The sequence below is a fragment of the Hyla sarda genome, chromosome 2 (genome assembly GCF_029499605.1).
Source record: "Hyla sarda isolate aHylSar1 chromosome 2, aHylSar1.hap1, whole genome shotgun sequence".
Taxonomy (NCBI): domain Eukaryota; kingdom Metazoa; phylum Chordata; class Amphibia; order Anura; family Hylidae; genus Hyla; species Hyla sarda.
In genome coordinates, this window is record NC_079190.1 from 319134287 (window position 1) to 319141704 (window position 7418).

At 46.6% G+C, this 7418-nt stretch overlaps 1 protein-coding gene across 5 annotated transcripts in view; it reads right to left on the reverse strand.

Annotated features, from left to right (window-relative positions):
* The window catches only part of USP49 (ubiquitin specific peptidase 49), a 95647-nt gene extending 88565 nt beyond the window's left edge, over positions 1–7082 (reverse strand). Inside the window, exon 1 of one of the 5 annotated variants that reach the window (XM_056557784.1) lies at positions 6867–7082. The gene's annotated coding sequence lies outside the window, so the exon portion shown is untranslated. Of the gene's footprint in view, positions 1–6480; positions 6641–6759; positions 6842–6866 lie in introns of those variants that run through there. The other 4 variants (XM_056557786.1, XM_056557785.1, XM_056557791.1 and 1 more) reach the window with 4 other exon arrangements.
* Between the last annotated feature and the right edge of the window lie 336 nt (positions 7083–7418).

The following is a 7418-nucleotide window of genomic DNA, read 5'->3' on the forward strand; positions in this document are numbered from 1 at the left end:
CATGCAGCCTGCTCCCAGTTCCCTCCAGCGTGACTAAGCACACATACAATGGAAGGGGGGAGAGAGGCTACAAGCCCCACCTAAGTTGGCTGATATAGGTGCATGGCCTCACAGGTGCAACCCTAATGCTGCCTGGAAAATGTTCAAGGCGCATTAACATATGGAGTTTACACACCTCCACGTATAAATTTACAAACAACAACAAAAAATGTTGTCTCAAATGGCTGGAGGTGCTCAACCCCAAATGCAGTTGTGCATATATACTGGGGGAGCAGATCCTGCCCTTGTAGTCCGTTGCTAGGGGGTGATCCCCAGCATAAAAATGCATACAATGGAGGATGCCTGCAGCGGACTACAAGTGCCACAATAGAATCCTACACCAGATAAACGGTGTGGATGTGTAACTATTAGAATAATACAATACAGAAATTTAGGTGCACTACTGTGCTTAGTCACGCTGGAGGGAACTGGGAGCAGGCTGCATGTCGACCTAGTGCTGCTGTAATTGCCCACTGGCCCCTGGTTTTTGCTTATTACGCACAGGTAGGTTAGCGTTAGGTCCCGTGCCATCTGAGAAACCTTGGCGTTGGTGTGCGGGCTCTGGTGTGTCCTTAATATAAGGATACACTGGCGAATGTCTCAATTTTAACATTAGTGTTGAGGGATTAGCCAATGTCATTGTATACATCTACCACAGTAGTGCACCTACATTTCTGTATTGTAGAGTGCATCATGTTCTAAAAATCCTCTAGAGCTAAAGTCGCAAAAAAGTCGCACATATTTAGACTGCGACTTTCTGTGCGACAAATTTAGACACGAAAAAAACTGTCTAAATCCTTTGATAAATATCCCCCCAATATGTCTACTTTATGTGTGCATCATAAAGTTGACATGTTTTTACTTTTGGAAGACATCAGAGGGCTTCAAAGTTCAGCAGCAATTTTCACATTTTTCACAATTTTCTAAATCGGAATTTTTCAGGGACCAGTTCAGTTTTGAAGTGGATTTGAAGGGCCTTCATATTAAAAAATATCCCATAAATGACCCCATTATAAAAACTGCACCCATCAATGTATTCAAAATGACATTCAGTAAGTGTGTTAACTCTTGGCGTTTCACAGGAATAGCAGAAAAGTGAAGGAGAAAATGCTAAATCTTTTTTACACTTACATGTTCTTGTAAGCCCAGTTTTTGAATTTTTACAAAGGGTAATAGGAGAAAAAGCCCCCAAAATTTGTAACCCAATTTCTCTCAAGGAAATACCTCATGTGTATGTGAAGTGTTCGTCGAGTGCAGTAGAGGGCTCAGAAGGGAAGGAGCGAAAATGAGCTTTTGGAGAAAGAATTTGTTTGGAATGGAAGTCAGGGGCCATGTGCATTTACAAAGCTCCCCGTGGTGCCAGAACAGTAGACCGACACCCCTCCCCCCACATGTGACCCCATTTTGGAAACTACACCCCTCACAGAATTTAATAAGGGGTACAGTGAGCATTTACACCCCACTGGTGTTTGATAGATCTTTAGAACAGTGGGCTGTGTAAATGAAAAATTACATTATTAATTTTCACTGACAACTGTTCCAAAAAGCTGTCAGACACCTGGGGGGCGTAAATGCTCACTGTACCCCTTAATACATTACATGAGGGGTATAGTTTCCAAAATGGGGTCACATGTGGGGGGGGGGGTCCTTTGTTCTGGCACTATGGGGGCTTTGTAAACACACGTGGCCTTCAATTCCGGACAAAATCCTCCAAAATCCTAATGGCGCTCCTATTCTGAGCATTGTAGTTCGCCCGCAGAGCACTTTACATCCACATATGGGGTATGTTCTTACTCAGAAGAAATGGGGTTACAAATTTTGGGTGGGGGGCTTTTTGCTATCTTCCCGTGATAATGAATAATTTAGGGTAACACCAGCATTTTAGTGAAAAAAATTATTTTCTCTTCATTTTCCCATCAAATTTTTATGAAAATTCGTCAAACACCTAAGGGGTGTTAAGGCTCACTATACCCCTTGTTACATTCCGGGAGGGGTGTAGTTTCCAAAATGGGGTCACATATGGGAATTTATGTTTTTTGCGTTTATGTCAGCCGCCCCTGTGCAAATCACCAATTTAGGCCTCAAATGTACATAGTGCACTTTCACTCCTGAGCCTTGTTGTGCATACGCAGAACATTTTACGCCCACATATGGGGTATTTCTGTACTCAGGAGAAAATGAGTTACAAATTTGTGAAAATAAGAAGTATGGGAAAACACCAGCATGTTAGTGTAAAAAAAATAAATTTTACACTAACATGCTGGTGTAGCCCCCCAACTTGTCCTATTCATAAGGGGTAAAAGGAGAAAAATCCCCCCCCCCTCCCCCCCAAAAAAAAAAAAAAATTTGTAGTGCAGTTTCTACCGAGTGCAGAAATACCCCATATGCGGCCCTATACTGTTTCCTTGAAATACGACAGGTCTCCAAAGTGAGAGAGTGCCATGTGCAATTGAGGATTAAATTAGGGATTGCATAGGGATGGACATTGGGAATCACTGGCATAGAATACCCCTAACAGGGTGCCTCCAGCTGTTGCTAAACTCCCAGCATGCCTGGACAGTCAGTGGCTGCAAGAAATGCTGGGAGTTGTTTTGCAACAGCTGGAGGCTCCATTTTGGAAACACTTCCATACGATAAGTTTTCAATTTTATTGGGGGGGGGGGGGGGGGGGGGGACACAGTAAGGGGATGTATATGTAGTGTTTTATAATTTAATTTTGTGGTAGTTTAGTGGTTTTTAGGGTACATTCGCACTGGAGGGGGTTTACGGTGAGTATCCCGCTAGGAGTTTGAGCTGCAGCGGAAAATTTTCCACAGCTCAAACTTGAAGCAAGAAACTCACTTGAAGCAAGAAACACACTGCCCGTGTGAATGTACCCTGTACAAAACTCCAGCTGTCTCAAAACTACAACTCCCAGCATGTACTGACAGACCGTGCATGCTGGGAGTTGTACTTTTGCAATAGCTGGAGGCGCACTGGTTGGAAAACCTTCAGTTAGGTTCTGTTACCTAGCTCAGTATTTTCCAACCAGTGTGCCTCCAGCTATTGCAAAACTACAACTCCCAGCATGTACTGATCCCCAAAGGGCATGCGGGGAGATGTAGTTATGCAACAGCTGGAGGTAAGCAACTACAACTCCCAGCATGCCAAGACAGCTGTTTGCTGTTTGGGCATGCTGGGAGTTGTAGTTTTGCAAGATCTGAAGGGCTACAGTTTAGAGACCACTTTACATTGGTCTCAAACTGTAGCCCTCCAGATGTTGCTAGGCAACTCACCACCTTCTGTAATCTGCACATCTTCGCCGCAGCAGGGAGCCGCCCACTGACGATGGTAAGTGACCTACGGGCGCCGGTCACCGACGGTTCCCCTGATCTGCCCGGACTACAGTGGGTGGGCACAGCGGGGGTACCGAGTGTTAACCCCCCCCCCCCCCGATCTGCTATTGGTCGGTCACTTCTAAAATCGACCAATAGCAGGAATAGGAGAGGTGGCACCCCTGTCACCTAATTACTATCCCTTCAAGGGGATCGGGGGTGCCCACCAGCAATTGCCGACATGGGGAGGGGTACTCAGGACCCCCCCCTGGGCATTGGCACAGGATGCCTGCTGAATGATTTCAGCAGGCATCCCGTTCCAATCACGGCCAAGTGAGCTGCGGTGATCGGAAATACAGAGGGCGTACAGGCACACCCTCCATCCTGAAGTACTGGGACGCGAGGGCGTGTCCATAAGCCCTCCGTCCCCAACAGGTTATAGAGGACCTGTGGTCACTCACTCCTATTTAAATGCTATTTGATGTCTCCTGCAATATGTATGTTATTTAGTATAGGTTGGTTGCAAATAGCAGTAGTAGTCACTAATACACTGGATGCAGAAATCTCAGTGAATCTGGCAGGTACTCCCGGGTTATACATCAGCATGCCATTCTTCAATTTATAGCATAAGGATAGCTTGCCCCGTAGGTTTTTTTTCTGGTGTTTTGTGCCAAGTCAGAAGTGGATCCAGTAGGAAGGAGAAGAATTAGTCCTTTACATTTCTCGTTTTGAATACACGTCTGGCATTAGCTCAAAAACTGGAGGGGCAGTTTTCCAAAAAAGAAAAGCAACCTGTGTGGAGACCTAGTTTAGACGTAAAGTCAGTATAGAAGTGAATGTGGCCTGAGGATGCATTTACACACCGGATCCGCTGCAGATTTGTAGTTGTAAAATTTGCTGTAGCATATTTTGTAAATCCACCGTTCTGGATCTGTAACTTCAAATCTGCAGTGAAACTAATGTTTTTGAATGCACCCTAAGGGTCTATTGACACGTACAATATCCTGCATATTAGGGATCGACCGATTATCGGTATGGCCGATAATCACGATTTTGGGCATTATCGGTATCGGCAATTATCTTGCCGATAATGCCCCGCCCCCCGCCACCCCCTCGACCCACCGCACCGCGTCGCACCCCCCCACCGTGATGCTAGGCGGTATACTGGTATGGATTTTTTCCCATACCGCTATACCGGTCGGGCCCCTCCCCCACCCTCCGAGTCAATAAAAAAATTAAACTTACCCGTAATGGGGGTGGTCCAGGCCATCCTTCCTTCATGTAGTGTCCGGGGGCGTTCCGGGTGGAGGGTGGTCCGGTCCGGGCTGTCCTTCTCCCATGGTCTTCTTCTCCACTCCGGGCAGGCTCCGGCCTAGTACGCTGCATAGACGCCGCTACGCCGTGACGTCAGGTACGTCGCTGCGCACGGGCGTCACTGCGCAGCGACGTCTATGCAGCGTACTAGGCCGGAGCCTGCCCGGAGTGGAGAAGAGGCCCGCCGGAGAAGAAGGACAGCCCGGACCGGACCACCCTCCACCCGGAACGCCCCCGGACACTACAGGAACGATGGATGGATGGCCCGGAGCACCCTGGCAGGTAGGGGAGAGAAGCGGGTGGTGGCGGCGGCGGCCTATGGCCCCGCAAAAGCCACTGCAGATCATTGATTTAAAGCGCCCGCTTTAAATCAATGATCTGCAGCGGTGTCGCAGGGGGTTAAATAGCCGATAACTTATACCGGAATATCGGTATAAGTTATCGGCTATCGGCCCTAACCTGCACCGATTATCGGTATCGGCCCTAAAAAAACGATATCGGTCGATCCCTACTGCATATATATGATGCAGAGAATTTGAAACTGCAAATTCTATGCTGCAGGGTTCAATGTAAACTAAAAGACTGAACAAAGAAGAAAAAAACATTTGTAGTTTACATTGAACTTTGCAGCTTCAAATCCTGCGCAATATACTGTACATGTGAATACACCCTTGGAGTAGGGTCCCAAGTAGCATATACACTGCATATTTTCCTATCCATTGAAGTGAATGGGTAGTAAAGTCAGCTACAGAAAATATGAAGCAAAATATGGCAAGTGTGCACACCCTCAGGATATGTTCACATGGCATCATTTCTGCATGTATTTCCACATAGAAATTCTGCATGTGTTTAGTCTATTGTGTTCAATGGGATTCAGCAGTCCCATCCACATTGCAGAATCTTCACTGTGGACACCATGAGGGACATTTCTCAATGTTTGCTTATGTATTCTTTATTTTAGTAATTTTTTCCTTACTTTTTTTTGGTTATGTGTGACTTATTTATCAACTGGTTTTAGCCTGTTGATAATTTTCTTTTCACATAAGCAATTTTTACGTTTTTACTTTGGTAGTAGCTTTTTCTGCTCCATGTTTGAGCTGGAGTAAATGTAGTCAATTTTTAACCCTGTTGCGACTTTTTTTTTTGCGCAGTTGCGTCTGTCGCAGTTAATAAATACCTGACTACCCGTAGTCCATTTTAAAATTACTACGTAGTTAATTTTTGGAAAACTTGCTTTTCTCGCTTTCCAGTCAAAATGTCGCACGAAAAATCGCATAGTCGCAGTTGCAACAATCTTAGTAAAGAAAATCTGACTAAACCCGTTGATAAATGTCCATACATGTCTTATATTTTTGCAGAATTCAGCAGCAAAACCCCATTGAAGTCAATGGGACTTTTCTCCTCTAAATGCGGAAATCTTACAAAATGTAAACCTTTTCAATCAGAGCCCTTTGAAACTTGCTCTGTGTATAAATGTAGAATTTCTGCTATCTGTACATAGGCTTGGGGTGAAAATTCAAGCCAAAAGCACGTAGCTGACTGTGACCAGACAGCTTTCCTCATGGAGTTTGTATGTTCTCCCAGCGTTTGTTTAGGTTTTCTTTAGGGTACTCCACTCCAAAACATACCGATCTGTTCAACCGAAATCTAGCCCAAATGGCAACAGGGACCATAGTAATGGCTGTAAAGCGATGCAGTGTATGTTGGTGCCATTTAAGAGCATAAACCTAGAGGACAATAGGAGCCTGCCTGCCTAGCATGGTATAAGAAGGTAAGCCTGTACGCCGAGTGTTTATGGAAAGTGTCATCTTACAAGTAACTTCCCGGATAACAATCCCCACATACAAACTCCCAGCACCAGCTTTAGGACAAGACGTGAACGGAGCCCAGAGCGGCCGACACTTCCCCCGGTCCGATACGATGAGAGTGGCGGAGACTAAGGCCAAACAGCCGGAGCATGCCTCCAACCGCACACCGACAGCTCTACTGGGTCGTGTACACACTACACAAAGCCGCATGTCCCCTCACCTAGCGCTTCACGAGCCACAGCCATTCCTGGCTTTCTATTATTTACATGTGCAAGTATACATACAAGAACTGGGACTGTGCCTCCCTCGGTACCACCTCCTCCGGTTTCCCTGGGTGCTCCTCCCCTCTGTCCCTTCATTACCAAGCAGCCCGCCCCTTTTGAACCGGTACCTGCTTTCCCGGTATCCGCTCCTCCTCCTCCACGGTGTCTCCGCCTCATGTCTTCACCGCTCCCGCTCTTTATTCCGCCATTCGCGGCACGCTCGACCTGTCACCCACCGCCACTGCACCAGGCCACGCCCCCCGGCTCTATATGCCATTATCCCACTGGCTCCCGCCCGCCGGCGTTGTTTCCTCCGCTCGCTTTGATTGGCTGGGACTGTAGCCACACACACACACAAAGCGCTGCCTCTTTCTTCCACCAAGCTCGGTGCACGCAGGCCGTACCAGGGGTATTATTGTGGCTCTACGTAAACCACGTAACGTCTGTGTGAAGAACTTGGCCGTAAAGTGTACCAGTGTTCGTGAATCCGAGCGGTTGTGGAAAGTGTGGTTGAGCAGCAAAAGGGTAAATAAGGCTACAGGAAACAAAGAAGTCTTAAAGGTGCAGGGCCCCGGGGTGAAGGTAATCTGGAGCCGTCTGTTCAGGGCTAGTCCTATTATTCGTGGACTGCGACAGCTAAACAAAGGAAAAAACCCAAGCATTTATTTTAATATTCAAAA